Here is an 18440-nt window from a genome sequence, read left to right as displayed (position 1 = left end):
TAATCTTGAAATTGGCTTAATTTCCCCAACTGTCATGCATAACAGCATAAACAATAGACCTAACTACAGCCTGAAAGAAAAAGTACATACTATTTCATGAACATTGAGAACTTTGGAGAAATAATGTTAACAGTCTCAAGAAATGAAATTAATTCACCTTTTTTTTCCTCCAACTTCAACTCAAAACAATAACTTTATGCCTCTAATTTCAAACAAAACATATTATGTTTCACAAAACTCTAATTTGCACGAAATATTTTTTCTTACATGACAAGAGGAATGAAATTTACTTCTTTATTATTGGCCAATGATAATTCCAAACAGCGGAGTTAATTGAAAACCTACAAAATATTTGGAATTTTGTAAAGGAACATGATTGGGAGAGGGCGATTGGTCATTCTTGACTGATTTTACCCCTAAAAGTGGGGCTTCTTCATAAACTCCAAATTACACTCGCACCATATTCTTTAAAAATTAAATACTTTTTACAGAAGTTATACTGGATTTTTTAAAACGGCAGGGTAAAGTAATTCAACTTCTAATTCTTGATAGCCGGCTTACTTCCGACTCCTCCCACATTATCATTCCATCAAGTCTACCATCATAATTCACATCCCTCAATCATCGCCCCCCTTAGTCTACAGGGCATAATCTTTGGACGTAAAACTGAAAAAGTTAATTTCAATTTTCTCTTGACCCCAATTGACATCGTTTAATAGGGATGGTCGAGAAGCCCCAAAGAAAATATACACCATATTGAATCAAATTGACTCAATATGGTGGAAGTTATTTTTAAACTTATTTTATTATAATATTTAAATAACCAAGTTTCGAAGTTCAGAGGAACTTGATCCCTTTTACGCGCTTATCCATTGCCAATTTCACCCGCAACCAAATCGAATGATGCGGATGGCCTAAAGTAAAAATAGCCTGTGTTTTGTCTAATCAAATGATTTTCAAGTTGTTTTGCCTATAACACAAAATTGTTTTATATGTGTATGTGCAAAGGGTGAGTGTTTTAGCTTTCACCCCTTATTCTTGATAAAGTCAAATCTCAAACAATAGGGTTATTAGTTGAAACCATAAGCCAATTTTCATTAAAATGAAACCAAAACTATAAAAGATAGTTGTGGAACAGGCAAACGGCCGCACGTACACACAAATGTCAGTTGAATCGAATTGTAGCGCTTGTCTTTGATCAATTTCACTATGTTCCATAAAAATGGGATTTGTTTAAAGATGTCTTCGCGGAACAGTTTTCAGTCAGGGACGAATAATTAACATCCTCATTATTGATTGATTTCAGCCCCAAGCAGTAGAATTGTGGGAAAGGCTTATAGAACATATAATTCATATTGTATTAGCATCTAATCACTTTTATGGATTTCGAACCGGCTCGGTATGTTGAGGTGACTGAGTTGTGAGCCGAGCCGCTCGAGCCGTTGACAACACTACAGGCTGCTTAGCTACACCCACCGGCTTCCACTGGGCCACTGCGGCCCCCACCTTTGTAACAGTTTGTAGTAATATTCATTATCTTCACCCACAGAATCAGCTATCCAGTTGCGATGATTAAATTATACATATGTACTTTATTTATTTATTTATTAAAATATTTACGATACAGCCAAAAGATCATTATTTTTGTAAAATGTCGATTATTTAAATGAAGCAGAGTGAATATTCTACCTGAGTTGGGAACTATCACTTGCTACGCTTTTAATTGACAACTAATATAGTTTATGTTCATTATTTCTGACAATTTTCTACACATTACTTGCAGAGACTATTCAGAGTAAACGTTTTACTTAGTTTAGTCATATTTTATTTTAATATATTTTAAATATATTTTATTTTATTCTCTTTGTTTAATAAATATAAATATATATTTCTTTCTTCTTCTATGGGAATTAAAAATTCTCATTTTTTTATTTTTATTATGGGAATAAGGACCAATATTCTGAACAATTTTAAAGCACTTAATGCCAAGGCATAGATAAATATGCTATTTTATTTCGTCATCTGTGTGCTATATGAGATACTATATTTTTCTTTCATATATAGGAGAATTAACGTTTCTCTTTAGTCTCCTAAGGAAATTAGAAAAATGGATATTCATAACAGCATTGGTTTCAAACACTTAATGTCAAGGAGCAGATAGACTATTATGTTTTGTTCTCCCCATGAAATAAGCATACTTTTTTCTTTCTTTCTTTCTGCATGGTGGCCCTTAAGACTTACCTAGTCGATAGCCAGAAGTTTGCCTGAAGGCATAACGTCGCGTAGCAAACAACTCGGTTCGACAAGTGCCAATATACCTACCTTCTGAATAGAGTTGGAAGTAATTTTTTTACTTTCATGATTTCATGGAAAGTTATATATATATATCTTCGCTTCTGTACTACTACTACCACTACTACTTATCTCCCCAAAAGTAAGCAAATCTTCTTTTTGAGTACTTTTTCATCATATTTTATTGAAACAAGTGTAATGTACGATTTAAAAAAAATAGAAAAATTTCCTTCGGCCGGATTTGAACTCAAACCAAAAACAATTTTTGTTACCAGCCTACAATGCTAGCGCACACGACCACGAGGACCGATAGCAACAAGCGTATAATTTCTGTTATATACATAGATTCAGGCTACGTAGCAAGATACGGATAACGCCAACCAATCAGAATTGTGTATTTAGTTACTACTACCGGGAGTACTCTCCCGAGCAAGATGTCAACAACCTAGTCCAAGCTAGAGGTTAAGTATGTCAATAAAATTCATTTCAAACGGTTCAGCCATTTTTCGCTATGATAGACAACGTATTTTTAATTTATATACTATGTAGATATACGTTAATATTATTGTTACTGTCTTTTTTATTTATGTTATTTATTGATAAAAAATGATGTATTAACTTTAATATTTAACAGTATCATACACAATTCATCGTGCGTATGACGACGTGTCGTCGTCACCAGGTCTGTTGCGGTCATGCCGGGACACGAGTGTGATTGCGAAATCCGTAACCAATTATCACTGCTTCCAAATACCAGTATAATAATAGGGTACGTTCTAACCCCAACGGGTAGGAACTAACTGTGGTTAGACTTTTTTTCTGAAAACGGAGCTCGATTCTCAGTAGAAGCCTATGGTTTCGGATCCCACGTTAAGCTATAAGTCGACGTCCTATATAGGCTCGCTGCTGAATGTGACGCTAAAGTAAAAGCAACTACTACAACTAATAACATACATTCTACAAAGAGCTCTGCAGACCATTTTCTTCATAAGAAATATTTTTTTCATATCAAACAGAGCAAACATAAATGTATAATTACAAGGATTCTATTAAAATGTTCCGAAGTATTCAGAAACCTAAGAAAAAAAAACAAAGAAATAAAAAAAAGATTTGATGTATGAACTTCTACCAAACATAAGTTCTAGCAAGCGAAGGAGGCTATTTTAGCATTATTCAATTTGATCAGTTGCTACATTTGCTAATAAAAAGTTGACGTTAAGTGTTCTCCCTGAAATATACGCAAAGGAGAAAATACTTTTTGAACAAAGATCCGGCTTTAGATTGGTTGATTTATATAAAAAGAGTGAGTTTGTAACGACACAATTACAACTATGGGGTTCAAACTTGTTTTGCGTTATTCAAGGTTTAAAGTTCTTAACATATTTCAGATTCTATCGAGAATCAAATTCAAGGTGTATATTTCAAGGTGAAGTGTCCCTATCTGTTCAAGAAACTTGTATTTCAGAATCTACTGGCAATATTATTGCTAACTTCAAATACCCTGTATTTCATTCAATTTACTGTATTACAAAATATTGCTTAGTTCTATTATAAAATTGTTCATAATAATTGTCATATTATTTTCGATATTTTTAAGTAATCCCATAGTGAGAGTTTGAACAATAATTTCTCTTTTGTTAAGGACTAAAAGATGAGAATTTTATTTCTAAACGAAAGAAATAGTGATATTTAGTTCCAGAAATAGGGTTGATCGAAGTCAATGTGCTGATCACACACAAAACAGCTTAAATCCATTTCCTTGACCATAGCTAATTATGGACTACAATTGAAGAGAATTCAATTTATTTTCAGCTGTAATCTTATTCATCGCTCTTATTAACAGTCAAATCTAGAAGTTTTACGCATGTAAAATTCTACTTCATTTTTTTTTGCTTGACAAGAAAAAGATAAATAAATAAAGAACATCGAATCACACCTGGAACTGTAACCATATATTTCCTTTTACTTGAGTCCTATCTAATCAATAATAAAATAAAAATAAGAAATAACAAGGCGAAGATTCGAACCCGGGTCGCGAGAATAAGAATTCCGCTCGGATAAAATGATCTACGGAAGAAGGTATACGAAACATCTACGCTACAATTATATGGCAATAATCGTAAGCTTCACGCTGTGAAAGCTTTTATTAAGTTTTACGTGATGGGAAAAATGTTTTAAGTAATGGGAAAAAAGTATTCCACGGAAAACATGCATTTTCTTATGTGACAGAGAATATATCACTTGGTAGAAGGGGCGTAGCCAGGATTTGAATTCAGGAGGACCGCTGGCTAAATGTTCATTTGGGATATGTCCGGGGGTTCACCCCGGGAAAAAGTTTAAATAAAACCGCAATCTTAGGCCTTATATTAACAAATGTCGGGTGTTCGAGACCTCCTGGCTACGCCATTGCTTGGTAGCGTCCATTGTTTCTGATCATAATCAGTCTGATGATCAGTGATCATGATCACAATCACTTCTACCTTCAGCCATAATTTTATTCTTCCAAACAAAAAAGAATGCCTTCGTTCTACGCATGTGGAGTTCATAAAAGTGAAATTATAGCATAATTAAACGTGTGATTTTGCCATTTGAATGTAAATTTATGTTCTTAGTGAGCAAAACAAATCTTATGGGCGCAATCTGCTTCCTAAGCCCCGCGTGTGTGCTGCTCCCTGTTCCCAATAGAAAATTTAGTTTAGGTATTTTCTGCAAAACTATTCGCGAGATATAGAATTTCATACTCAGTACTTCTGTTTACTTGGTACGGGAATTCATAGAATTGGAAATAATTCCTTTGTGTAAGTATAATTATGCAGAACAGCGATGAATAAATGTTTTGTGTTGCTTAAAATGTATGCAAATTCTTAGGAAATTTTCTAGAGAGGTGGAAAATATTCTTTTCAGGCTGGGACAACAGTAATTAAGTTAGTGCCAAGGAAAGAAAAACTAGAGACTGGGAATTTCCCTAGCTTCCCCCTACCAATAAATCACTGGTCGTAACGAACGCTTTTCCTGACGCATGACCGTCTCTCACTCTGTGTGGCTCCGTGGATGAGTGAGCAAAGGCGTGGCATTGTAATCATGGGGTTTAATGTTCGAGTCCGGTTGAGGCCAGTTGGCATTTTTTTCATTGTTCGTTCCCCATATCTTAAGATGTTTCTCCCCCTCCCTAATCATCTAATGCTCTCAACTGAGTTCTCCACTTGAATTCAACAACTGGTAATGGGATGCTCTCAAGTTCGTGTGAGCGTTTACATGTCTACTTACAAAATCAAAATTTTCGACAAAATATGGATGCTATCCGAACATTTTGTCTTCAATTTTGAATTTGCACATGTGAGTGTATTTCTCCATCATATTTGCATCTCCCGTTCTCCTATGTTGTCAGTTATGACAAAATATGGCTTGGGAGCAAGATTTCAAATCATAAAAGCGCTATACCAATGGGCTCATTCTCGCTAAGCATTTGATTAAAAGTATATGTTTTCATACCGTAGGAGGGGAGCACTCGCTCTTCCTACCCCCCATGAAGTGACAGCATTTTTATTTAGGTTCTGCAAAGTCATTTTAGATAAAACGACTTAAAGAGAGTTCATTCCAACAGCAACAGGATTGGGTTTTCATTTGTTGTTGCACTTTATCTTCACGAATAGGACAGATACCAAGTAGAATATTTAGCATAAGAACTAAACATCTAAAATTCATCTCATTTTTTAGAAATGATGCTGTGGACGGTAATGGGAATTTCACCCAAGTTGTAACAAAATTCATCAAGGGACGAATTCTGAATCGGCCAGTGAGCTTAGAATAATAAAATACTCAAATGCCCACTACACAATCTTATTTAATACTCTCGGGTATAATTTTTAATAATACAAATAAAGGTGAAATGCGGATGTTGGAGGAACTCCGGTTCAATATCCTATCTCACACACGTTGTTTATATTTCATAGTAAAATACTAATTTCCATATATGTAATGCAATTCGAATGACGTCCTACCACTAATTTTTCTCAATCTAATGAAATAACATGGGTTATACTAGACAAAAATAAAATTTTAGGATTTTAAACGAACCTTCTTTATAATAAAGAATCGTATCAATTGAATACAAAATAGATATATACAATTTCTCAATAATATAGATATATTAATAGGGTATAAGTAATGTTATCGCAAAAGCAACTATTTCAGTTATACTTCTGAACGTAATTTCAATAATTATAATGTGAACTAACCACATACAATGATATCTATCGTATGCTATATAACCTCATTATTTGAAACAACTAGTAGTCAGAATTGCACTTATTGAGAAGATTAAATACAATATTAGAAAGTAAGTCTTTAACTTACCTAATAGATTGTATATGCTAAGTTAGGAACAGCAATTCTTCGTTACATAGGACTCCACATTTATACCTATGTACATCTTTAAATAGCGTAATAGTTTGCCGAAGTGGGAGAGTAATTCCATACTTAACTCGTAGATTGCGGAAATAGCAATATTAACGAAACACTCGCAGATAATCGGTATAATTACTGATTTCACTTGATCACCCACACGAACAGTCCACTCACGGAAAAATTCAATCCAATCAATAGATTGTCAAAATGGAAATATTGATGAACTAACCAAATAATTTAAGAAAGTACTTCCACGGACAATCCATTACAGTGTAATTTAACACCATTTAGATTTCGGATTGCACTATATCATTATATCGGTAATCATTGCCACAATACGATTTTACTTCGATAACTTTTAATAAACTCGGGGTTCACTTCAATGTAACTATAATCTTATCCGAGCTCATAGGTGAAGTGTTAGCCGTTCCCAATTTCACACTTGTATGGCCGGGCAAACTCCAGCGCGCTTCTTCCTTTCAGCCTAGTTCGGCATTCCACCACCTCTTACAAGTGGCGCTCTAAGTAGTATTAAAAATTGATAGCTCCTGATAAGTCAAAAATAAACAATATATTTATACGCAGAAGTTAAGTAAATCCCTCTCCGCATAAATGCTCTTTAATATCTCTCTTTTTTATTTAACGAGAAATCGTTACACACATCCCGCACTTCGGAAAAAAAATTCTGTATAATTTTTTTACAAGATAATCCGATGCGCACAAATTATACCAATACTTGCTATCAAAACAACTTTACATTTTCATTCATAGTCCATTTATGTCAAGCGTCAATTTTACTTGCAATCACAACTAACATTTCACTATATACCAGAACTAAACAAAATATAAGCCAGAACTAAACCAAAACTAAACAAAACGAAAAATTAAGAAACTAAAACAAACAATAACTCAAAATACCCCAAAACTACACACATACAAACAAAATTTAGTTATTACACTCAATCTTCAACTGACAATGTGCGTCCTTCAATAGCAAATACACTTTTCAAGATAAATATACCAAATATATCTTAGCAACTTATTATGACTTTATAAATAAATATATATGTAAACATAATAAAATACAAATACCATATTTAATGTCCCTAGGATTTTAAATAAGATTTTAAACATTCATCCAAAATATACATAATCAAGTTATATTTGCATATGCAAATAATGTTCATTTACAAATATTTATATAAATATGTCAATAGTGGAAAAAATATATAAATATACATACAGTAACAGGATAATTTTAATTTCAGAAATATTCATAAACATGACGATGAATTTTATGATTATGGGAGTCTTTCGAATGCCTCCATGTACAGAGCCTATGTCGTCCAGCGATGTAGTTCTCCAACTTATGTATACATCCATTTAATAATACAAATTCCAAAGTTAGACCAATAACAATGATGAATTATAGGTACCTATAATTGAAAATACTTTAGTATATTCACCATATACAGACATGAAATACCCATTTCACTGATGAAATATTGTTATAGATGACATATAACATGAAATAACAAATAAGAATAGCCATTTAGGAATATATGCAAAGATAACCTTCAAACAATAAGAAATAAATCAACATGAAAACCATAATTTACTTAATACAGCATGTTAATTATCTCGAATACGAGGTTCACGAAAAGGCTTGGTCATGCATACATGAGCCTTTCTGACATCTCTTTGGTCATTAATAGATTGTAATTGAACAGTGTTGGTATTTAAAAGTTTTATTACCTGATAAAGACCTATCCAACTGTAACACAAGCTTTTCGTGATTTTATCCGCCAAGGAAGACTGGAATTGTGATTTTATTAGGACCTTATCACCTACTTGATAGGATGTTGGCACCCGATGTTTGTCATACAACTTCTTTTTCCTGTTCCAAGCTAGTTCCATATTTTTCAGAGCATTTTTCCAAAGCTCAGGATCCCTCTGACGAACATCTAATAGATCCACCTTCCATTTTACTTCTAGAGGGTCATTTACCGAGAAGGTAAAGGTTAAATCCATAGGACTAGCTTTATGATCGGAATGAACTGAAGACTTTAAAGAGAATTGTATTTCATGGATTCCCTTATCCCATTGCTGTTGTTTTTCCGCAAAATATGCTTTTAAACTATCTTTAATTATGCGAATATATCGTTCGTTGGCGTTACTCCCACTATGATATGGATATATCCTAATATCTCGAATACCATTGGCATACAGGAAATCCTTAAATTCGGCACTTACAAACACCGAGTGGTTATCATGACATAATGCGTTTATGAATCCATGCCGACACATTAGTTTATACAACTTGTTTATTATTGTTTGACTCGATAAGGTTCTAAAAGGTTCTAAGTAAGTCATCTTAGTGAAAGAATCAACGACTATTAAACAGTATTTCCCTGAACTGGAATTTACCATTGGTCCAATTATATCACAGGCCCATCTTCCATTGGGGAATTTTTCATAGGTAGATACCAATTGACCGATAACTCTTTGATTTTTGGCATTCAATGCAGGAAGTTATAAATTCTCTTATTTCAGGAATCATGCCTTCCCAGGTATACCGAGCACAGATTTTGGCTGCACATTTGGCAAATCCTAAATAAGCACCAGGTAATATATAAGAATGGTAAAATTCAATGATATTTTTAGAAAGATTCTTAGGTAAACAAATTTTATAAGGATTATTCCTTTCCCGAATCTTTTTACACAATATACCTTTTACCATTTTATAACCTGGTACGTCTTCATTATTATCCAATCGATCTATGATTGCCTTCAACACCTGATCGTTTTTCTAATGATCAGATATTGAAACTTGGTGAAAAGGCATATTCCATAAGTTGATCATGATAATGTTTATAATTTCCTCATCAAGGGATGGATCTACTTGAAATTCTTCATATTCGTCTGTGTTATGTAACCTTGACAAAAAATCGGCTGGAACATTTAATGCCGATGGAACATATTTGATAGTAAAATTGAATTCAAAGAGTTTATATAGTAAGCTACCGTAACTTTTTACTCTATTTAATTTACGCAAAGCATATGCAAGACCAAGATTATCTATTCTTAATTCAAATGGTGCATGCAGAAACGTTCGAAAGCGTTGCATAGTCGCAACTGCTGCCATTAGTTCGAGAGCAAATATAGGTTTATTTACATCGTATTTTCGTAATTTTCTACTAAAGAAACTAACGGGAATCAATTTCCCATCTTTATCTTCCTGTGAAATTGCTCCACCAATTGAGTGATTTGATTAATCTGATGATATTATACATTTCTTATTTAGGTCAGGTAATTTCAGAACAACATGGCTTTCAAACATATCTTTGATTTTTTGGAGAGCATTTCTCTGTTCTTCTTTCCATTCAAATGGAACTTTAGGCGAACGTAGTCGAGATATTGGCTCAACAATTTCTTGGAAACCAGGTATATATCTAGCATAGTACTGTAAAAAGGAACATAAAGACAGAACTCCTTTTCTACTGTTTGGAGCTGGAATCTTCCGAATCACTTCCAATCTTGCTAGGTCTAAATACATTTTCCCATCTTCTATTATCTGACCTAAATATGAAATTTTTCTCTGGAACAAACATTTATCTATTGAAAGTGTGAGACCATTGTCTTCCAACTTTTTTAAGACCATACTCAATGTCTGTTTATGGCTATTTATATCCGGACTGGATATCACTAGATCATCAGCATACCAACTCACTCCATGATCTTTGAGAGGGTATAAGATGTCAGTGATCAATTTACTAAGTAAAAATGATCTCGAAGCAATTCCAAAGGGGACATACTTGAATTCAAAAAAGTCCTCTATGTGTCAAAAATGCGGTATACCGATAAGACTCCTCACTAAGTTTAATAGTATGATAAGCTTTTTTCAAATCTAAGCGTGATAGCACTACTCCGTCTGCCAACTCAGCAAGAACGTCCTCAATACGAGGAGTGTACTAAGTGTTTACCACTATCTGTTTATTAAGATCAGTATAATTTATAACTAACCTTCGGGATCCATCTTTATTTCCAACCAGAAAACATGGAAATGCAAAATCACTTTCACTAGGTTGGATAATTTTTTGTTCAAGTAAAGAATCGAGAATTTTATCTAATTCTTTTTGAGCCGTTCTAGACATTGGGTATGCCTTATGTCTTATAGGAGTTTGATCCTTTAACAAACTTTGATATTCATAGTTAATTATTTCTCCTATATTATTAGAAAATACAGAAGGAAATTCTATACTTAACTTATTTACAAACGACTGCAACTCAGGATCTTGTTCCAAGAACATTGGGGCTACAGCCAAAGATAGTTGCTCAACATCTTTGTGAACCATCTGGTATAACATTGGCTTGACTAAGGCTTCATCAGCTACCTTACATATGTCAAGGGTAGGATCCACTGGATGAGGGATGTGGTGAAGACTCTGCGCATTGGCTGCTTTCGTTCCAATATTGGATTGAAATCCATTATCTTATTGTCCTTGGACACCTGTATCACCATCCATCTCTATGTTGGGACACCCTTCATCAGTTTTTTTATTCAATTACTTCAGTCTTTAATTGCCATCTGCAAAACTCCCCAGACTGATTAATATGATTACTAAACTCATTATGTCTAAAACCATCTGACTTATTTTACATAAACCGAAACTTGTCCGATGAATTACCCAAGGTATGAAAATTACAAGATTGGTCATTATCCAGTGGCTGATTAAATTCAAACGAACTGGCACCACTGTCATATTCTATTTTAGAACGACACTTCACATGTAATTCATCACCATTCTTACTAACATGTGAGTTAGCACCACTGCTAGTTTCCAAAAGTTCACCATGGTTAGATGATTTTGGCCTAGGGAAATCCTTATTTTCATCTATGGTTTTAATGGAACAACCGAGCTCATTTGATGCACTATTTATCAATGACGAGGATGAATTGGCAACACTGGACAGCTGAGAACAACTATAATTAGGTTGGAGTTTATTTAGACCCTGGGTCGTTACACTTCCCGTTAAAGGTTTTAAATCAGAATGATTCACACCAGATAATGTATCGTCAATAATTTTAATAGAATTGGCAACGCTGGGTGATCGTAAGTTCGAACCTCCTAGAACTTGTTTATCTAGAACTATGAAGTTTGGTTTCGAGTCCACAGATTGATAAGAAACATGAATATTTTGCTTACAATCATCTTTGGGAAAACTATAAGAATTGGCAACATTGCACCTATCCAGTGTGCAATACTTGTTTTTAAAAGGAGGGTTAGATCTGGTGTGGTTTGGTAACGAATTAAAATCCTAGCTAAGTTCTTTACCCTTGCATTTATAGGATGCTTTTAGATTATTATGGGAAGTGGCAACACTTTTCTCCTGGAATTGTGAATATACACTAAGTCCACCTAAACTTTCAGAAAACTTCGGAATGTTCGAAGAATTCCTCGAAGTAGCTTATTTATTTGTGATAAGAGAGTTTTCCTATTTGTTGGAATTTTATTACCAATGGCAACACTGTCACCAGAGGGTAATTCACTAACACAATTGGTAAAGGATGATTCATAGGGTTACCTAGGTTCGCAGATTCCCTTTGAGTTCTATATTCACCAAGTTTATTATCACCACGATTATTTTTATAGGGGTAGATACGGTGGCAACACTGTTATATGCAGGGAGTGACTGAACCCCATGTTATGAAATGTTGTAGTCAGAGTTTATATGACCGGTAAATTTCACTGAAGTACCAACATTTTTAGGTTGCTCCTCAAGTTGACCACTATTTAATGTTTTTGGAGAGGTTGCAACACTGGATACCTGATCGTATGTCTGAACAATATCCTCTGATGCAAACACCGCCCCACCAAAACTATTATGATATTTTCTTTGCCTTCTCCATCTACGTTTTCTTCCTCTGTCAGAAGACTTGGCAACACTGGAAAACTCGTCAGGTTGGATACTGGATGACGTCACATTTAACTGCTTACTCTCCCCGTTTAATATCTTAGAAGAATACTGTGAGCCTCTCAGCTTACTGGAAGATGAATTAGGAATATCCGTTGTAGTTCGATGAATCATTTTTCTAAGATGGGATGCTGGCTGTATCATATCAGAATGGTCATCTCGACAAGTTCCAATAACCGATGTTCTGTGATTAGATGAATTATACATCTTTCTTTTCTTCCGTCGACCCAACCTCTGAGGACTTTCCATCAAGCTAGTGGCAACACTGCTTGTAGACGTTTCAGAACCTCCATCTCCTAGGAGATACTCAGGACCAGCTGTCTCCTTGGACGTAGATTCACGAAAACCATTGGTCAGAGTCGAAGGTGTGGTACCAAGACTATTCTCCCTTTGAGAAGAAACCAACCCAGCATCAGCAATTGGTTGAAGAATCCTTTCTTGACCGGAAATAACTCCATCAATCAAAAAGAGATTCGATATGGCAACCGAATCTTGAGGATAACATGATCTCCTTGATGACTCTATCCCCTTTTGCGACCTTAAATCCCGATAGGAATCTATTGACGTGGGATTATTATAATACAACGGCACCCTTACCTTTTCCAGGCCAAGACACACAAAATTATTAGTAATATATATCTGAACTTGCAAATATTTTAAGTGATTTACTCCAATAATGAAAATTGGTTTTAAATCAGGCACTAAATAAAATTTTAAACGGTAGACTCTCTGTTTGAACCGTAACGGAAGAATGACTGACTGTGACAATTGTATTTTAAAATTGCAAACAGCAACTCCAGAAAAATTATCAGTTTTAACTTCTACTGCTTTCTTGAGGGAGTTGTTCCACAACGTGAAACACTCCAGATTAATTAATGAACAACTCGCACAGGAGTCAATAGCACCAATAATATCTTGTCCTAAAATATACACTTTAACTAAAGCTGCAACTAAAGATTTATGTTCTTCAGATCCTGTAGATAGAGTCTTATCACATTTTGAACGCACCTGACTAAGATCATTTTGCGTAAGCGAGTTTGAACCTGAGACCCCCTTGGACTTGGACTCAATCCCGGTTCCCCAACGACAAGAGTACTATTATTTATATATTTTCAGTTTCTATTTTGTCGACTCAAACCACTTTGACTCCTCTGTGCCTTATTGGAGGAAGTATTTGAAACATAGTTTGATAGAGACACAGGACCGGAATCGAACCGTGGCCTTCCACCTGAAAAGTTACGAGAAACGCTTGACACTAGTCGAGTCTTTTGGCTCGTATTTTTGACTGCAGCAGTATACATATCAACATTTCTACGGTGTAACGCATATACTTTGAGTTCAGTCACTAGTGTAGACAAATTCTCCGGCACTGACTGTCTAAAAATTTCAAAATGTACTTGTGGGTTCAATCCTCTCATGATAATGTCCTTCACTCTATGATCCTCTAATCTCCCATGTGTTAAACAATAACTGTCCATCACTTTATTTACATAGTTTATCAAAGACTCATTTGGCTCTTGAATACAATATACGTACTGATCAAATATTAATTTTTCCCAATAGAGGTGATGACATTTTCAAACACCCTGTATGATATCAGTACCCAATCCTGTGTATATTCTAAACAGGCTAAAATCTGATCATGCAATGCTTGGGAACTCTTTCCGATAGAAGCCATTAAAATTGCTTCATGGGGATAAACATTAGATTTAACACACTTAACAAAAATGCGAATGTCACTAGATCGTCACTTCCATCCGCAAAAGGAATATTTCTATTTAAACCAGTCAAGTTACTTGTAGCAATCCCTACTGTAAGTTTACTTAAGTCAGTATTAAAGGGTTTAGCTACGTTTAATAACCTCTTTTCTCTCGAAGTTTGTAAATTCGGGTTATTCGAAGAAATATATGGCTGTTTGACAAAAGTCTCTGCATCCAAACAAGGCATACAAGCTTCCTCAACTTTACCAAATTATCACTTAATTCGGCTTGAATACCCATATCATGATAAAATGGATTTTTCTCCTGCATAACATAGGGTATTGGTGGTGCCCATTCACCAGTTTGTGTAACATTATCACTTACACCCATCTGTACACTTATGTCATTCAGAAAAGGATTCGTATTATTTCTAACTGGAGGTACCGACTGGGCATGTTCAACGTGCAGTTCTTGCTTATTATTCAATTTATTCTCATTACAGCCGACAGGCGGGCCTGAACCCAGGACCTAATTAACATGCTCTAATGTCGAATGTAACGGTTGAGCTACTCCCAAATTTAGGTCCACTACCTCGTTTGCAACCCAAGCTTGTTGAGCCCCACGGGGATTAAAACCTGAGACCTGATCTCTACCAGAAATCCCTACCTGGCTACCGAGGTCCGGAAAGGACAATTCAGACAATGAAAGCCTCGAAAAATCACTAATCAGTGTTTCACTAGGAGACCTTATAAATATACCATGATCTCCGTTTGTAAAGTCCCCCAAGCAAAGCTGACCAGGATAGGCAAAAAATGTCGAAGAATTGCTGTTCATGGTAATTTCTACTAAACTAGCAAAGATATAAACTAGGAATACAACAAATGTCATTAGTTTGTATGTGTAATTTTAATCCTTATAAACAAAAGAGAAAACTACTTCTCCTTGTTCAACCACTTGATCAATATTAAGTAAATATATAAAATGACGTAATGGAACCTTGACGACATAAACATAACATCCTACCCTTTTCTATTTATCTTTTTTTTTCCAAAACACGTCCAAAAACTCTGATACAAATAAATCGAGATATTGTAAGGCAGTCAACAACTAACACACACAACAAACAGACAGGTTCTTGCTTGTACTTGTAATCCCTCAGATGTAACGTCCGAGAAGTTGCCCCCCGCCCCATTGAAGCACTAATGATATCTTCTTGTGCAATCGTTAGTGCTCCGTTAGTGCTTCTTAGAACACCAACTCCCAACATTAGTGCTTCAAAAGTTTGGACGCTAGAAGCAAAAAACTTTGGGGGGCAATTTCACGTTAGCCCCCCCCAGAAAGCACTAACGATTAAGCCTAGTGCAATCGTTAGTGCATCGTTAGTGCTTCCAGAAAACACGAATTGTTTCGTTAGTGCTTCACAACTAGTGTGGTTATGGCCAGTTATATGTCACGAAATTCCCATAATGAATACATGGGGAATTTTTAACTGGCTCTAATTCCCTCCAAATTCAAAAGCGCTAATGATCTCTTCTAGTGCAATCGTTAGTGCTTCGTTAGTGCTTCTTAGAACACCAACTCCCAATATTAGTGCTTCAAAAGTTTGGACACTAGATGCAAAAAAAGTTTGGGGAGGGGCAACTTCACGTTAGCCCCCCCAGAAAGCACTAATGAATAAACCTAGTGCAATCGTTAGTGCATCGTTAGTGCTTCCAGAAAACACGAATAGTTTCGTTAGTGCTTCACAACTAGTGTGGTTATGGCCAGTTATATGTCACGAAATTCCCATAAGGAATACATGGGGAATTTTTAATTGGCTCTAATTCCCGCCAAATTCAAAAGCGCTAATGATCTCTTCTAGTGCAATCGTTAGTGCTTCGTTAGTGCTTCTTAGAACACCAACTAGCAATATTAGTGCTTCAAAAGTTTGGACACTAGAAGCAAAAAACTTTGGGGGGGCAACTTCACGTTAGCCCCCCAGAAAGCAATAGTGATTAATTATAGTCCAATCGTTAGTGCATCGTTAGTGCTTCCAGAAAACACAAATAGTTTCGTTAGTGCTTCACAACTAGTGTGGTTATGGCCAGTTATATGTCACGAAATTCCCATAAGGAATACATGGGAATTTTTAATAGGCTCTAATTCCCGCCAAATTCAAAAGCGCTAATGATCTCTTCTAGTGCAATCGTTAGTGCTTCGTTAGTGCTTCTTAGAACACCAACCTTGAACATTAATGCTTCAATAATTTGGACGCTAGAAGCAAAAAACTTTGGAGGGCCAACTTCACGTTAGACCCCCCCCCAGAAAGCACTAACGATTAAACCTACTGCAATCGTTAGTGCATCGTTGGTGCTTCCAGAAAACACGAATAGTTTCGTTAGTGTTTCACAATTAGTGTAGCTATGGCCAGTTATATGTCACGAAATTCCCATAAGGAATACATGGGAATTTTTAATTGGCTCAAATTTCCGCCAAATTCAAAAGCGCTAATGACCTCTTCTAGTGCAATCGTTAGTGCTTCTTAGAACACCAACCCCAACATTAATGCTTCAATAATTTGGAGGCTAGAAGCAAAAATCTTTCGGGGGGGGGGCAACTTCACGTTAGCCCCCCAGAGCACTGACGATTAAACCTAGTGCAATCGTTAGTGCTTCCAGAAAACACGAATAGTTTCGTTAGTGCTTCACAAATAGTGTGGTTATGGCCAGTTATCTCACGAAATTCCCATAAGGAATGCATGGGGAATTTTTAATTATCTCAAATTCCCGCCAAATTCAAAAGCGCTAATGATCTCTTCTAGTGCAATCGTTAGTGCTTCTTTTGAGTGTACCATCTACTACCATTAGTGCTTCAACCTATTTTGATGAACTGATCTCTAATGTCTGGCAATAAATGAACGTTTTGGAGACAATGAAAAATAAGTAATTATATTCTTTCCTAAAAATAGAATATTCAAATAATCGTTGTCAATGTTATGGAATTGGCCTTTCATATTTATATACATTCGTTCAGTCCTTTTTGTTAGTCTGTATTACAATAAGTTGACAGCCAGTAGTTTCTCAAAGAGAAAGTAGCTCTCAAACCTAAAATAGTTTGCCAACTCTGGTGTAAGGGATGGTAAAAATATCGTTAGTGACGGTTTCAGGTAATCAATTGTTTCTTTTTTTTAATCACTTCCAAGTAATATATATTGGACAGTGTACCGTCTATAGTTTGTGATATGTTACAATTTAGTACTGTAAATTTCGGACCATTGGTTTTTTACTAGTAGCTATTGAACTTTAAAAAAAACCTGGCTTTATGCTGGCGTGTTATCAACCTCATAATTTGTATTCTTTGAAAGTCATGTGAAAGTTGAAGAATCTTTATTGTGCTGTCTTTTTCCCGAAAGATTCCAAATACAAGAATCTGAGTGGATATACATTTTTATCTTGTACTAGCATATATTACTCGCTTCGCTGGGTTGAAATAAATACACCTTCGGTGCTTGGGGCCCCTGGTTCGATCCCAGCTCGCAAAGTGTGGAGTTTGTAGGGGACGAACACCATGCTCATGGATTTTCTCGGGGTTCTCCCGTTTCTTCCCACTTTCTTCATTCCACTATTTCACTCATCTCTCATCATCACCGTCTCCTTTAGCCTAACCGACATATCCCTGGGACGTAAAACTTAAAGATTTCATTTCATTTTGAAATAAATAATTTAAATTCATACTGATACTGCTCATTTCCGATCATTTTAATGTATGTCACCCCTCCTCATCCCCCAAGTGTCAGGGCTGAAAATTGACTTAAACAGGATCAGAAGTGTCACTGTTAATCTCGCGACCGCAAGAACTATAGATTCATCACTAATATCTGCCATTTTTGACCATTTATATATATATTATATATATAGGGGATTATATATATATCCCCTACCCCCATGTTGCTGGTCATGGCATCGGAAGTGTCACCGTTCATCTCAGCGACCTGAAAAAATGTTGATTCAGCACTAATATCAGTGAAGTTGGGCCCCCAAAGTTTTTTGCTTCTAGCGTCCAAATTATTGAAGCACTAATGTTGTT

At 35.4% G+C, this 18440-nt stretch overlaps 1 protein-coding gene across 1 annotated transcript in view; it reads left to right on the top strand.

Moving 5' to 3' along the window:
• LOC145681635 (uncharacterized) overlaps positions 1-18440 on the top strand; it is a 566147-nt gene that overhangs the window by 538162 nt on the left and 9545 nt on the right. The gene's annotated exons all lie outside the window — the stretch shown is intronic.

Source organism: Thermobia domestica, chromosome 3 (genome assembly GCF_964235325.1).
Source record: "Thermobia domestica chromosome 3, izTheDome1.hap1.1, whole genome shotgun sequence".
Classification (NCBI taxonomy): domain Eukaryota; kingdom Metazoa; phylum Arthropoda; class Insecta; order Zygentoma; family Lepismatidae; genus Thermobia; species Thermobia domestica.
This window is presented reverse-complemented; position numbering and strand designations above follow the sequence as displayed.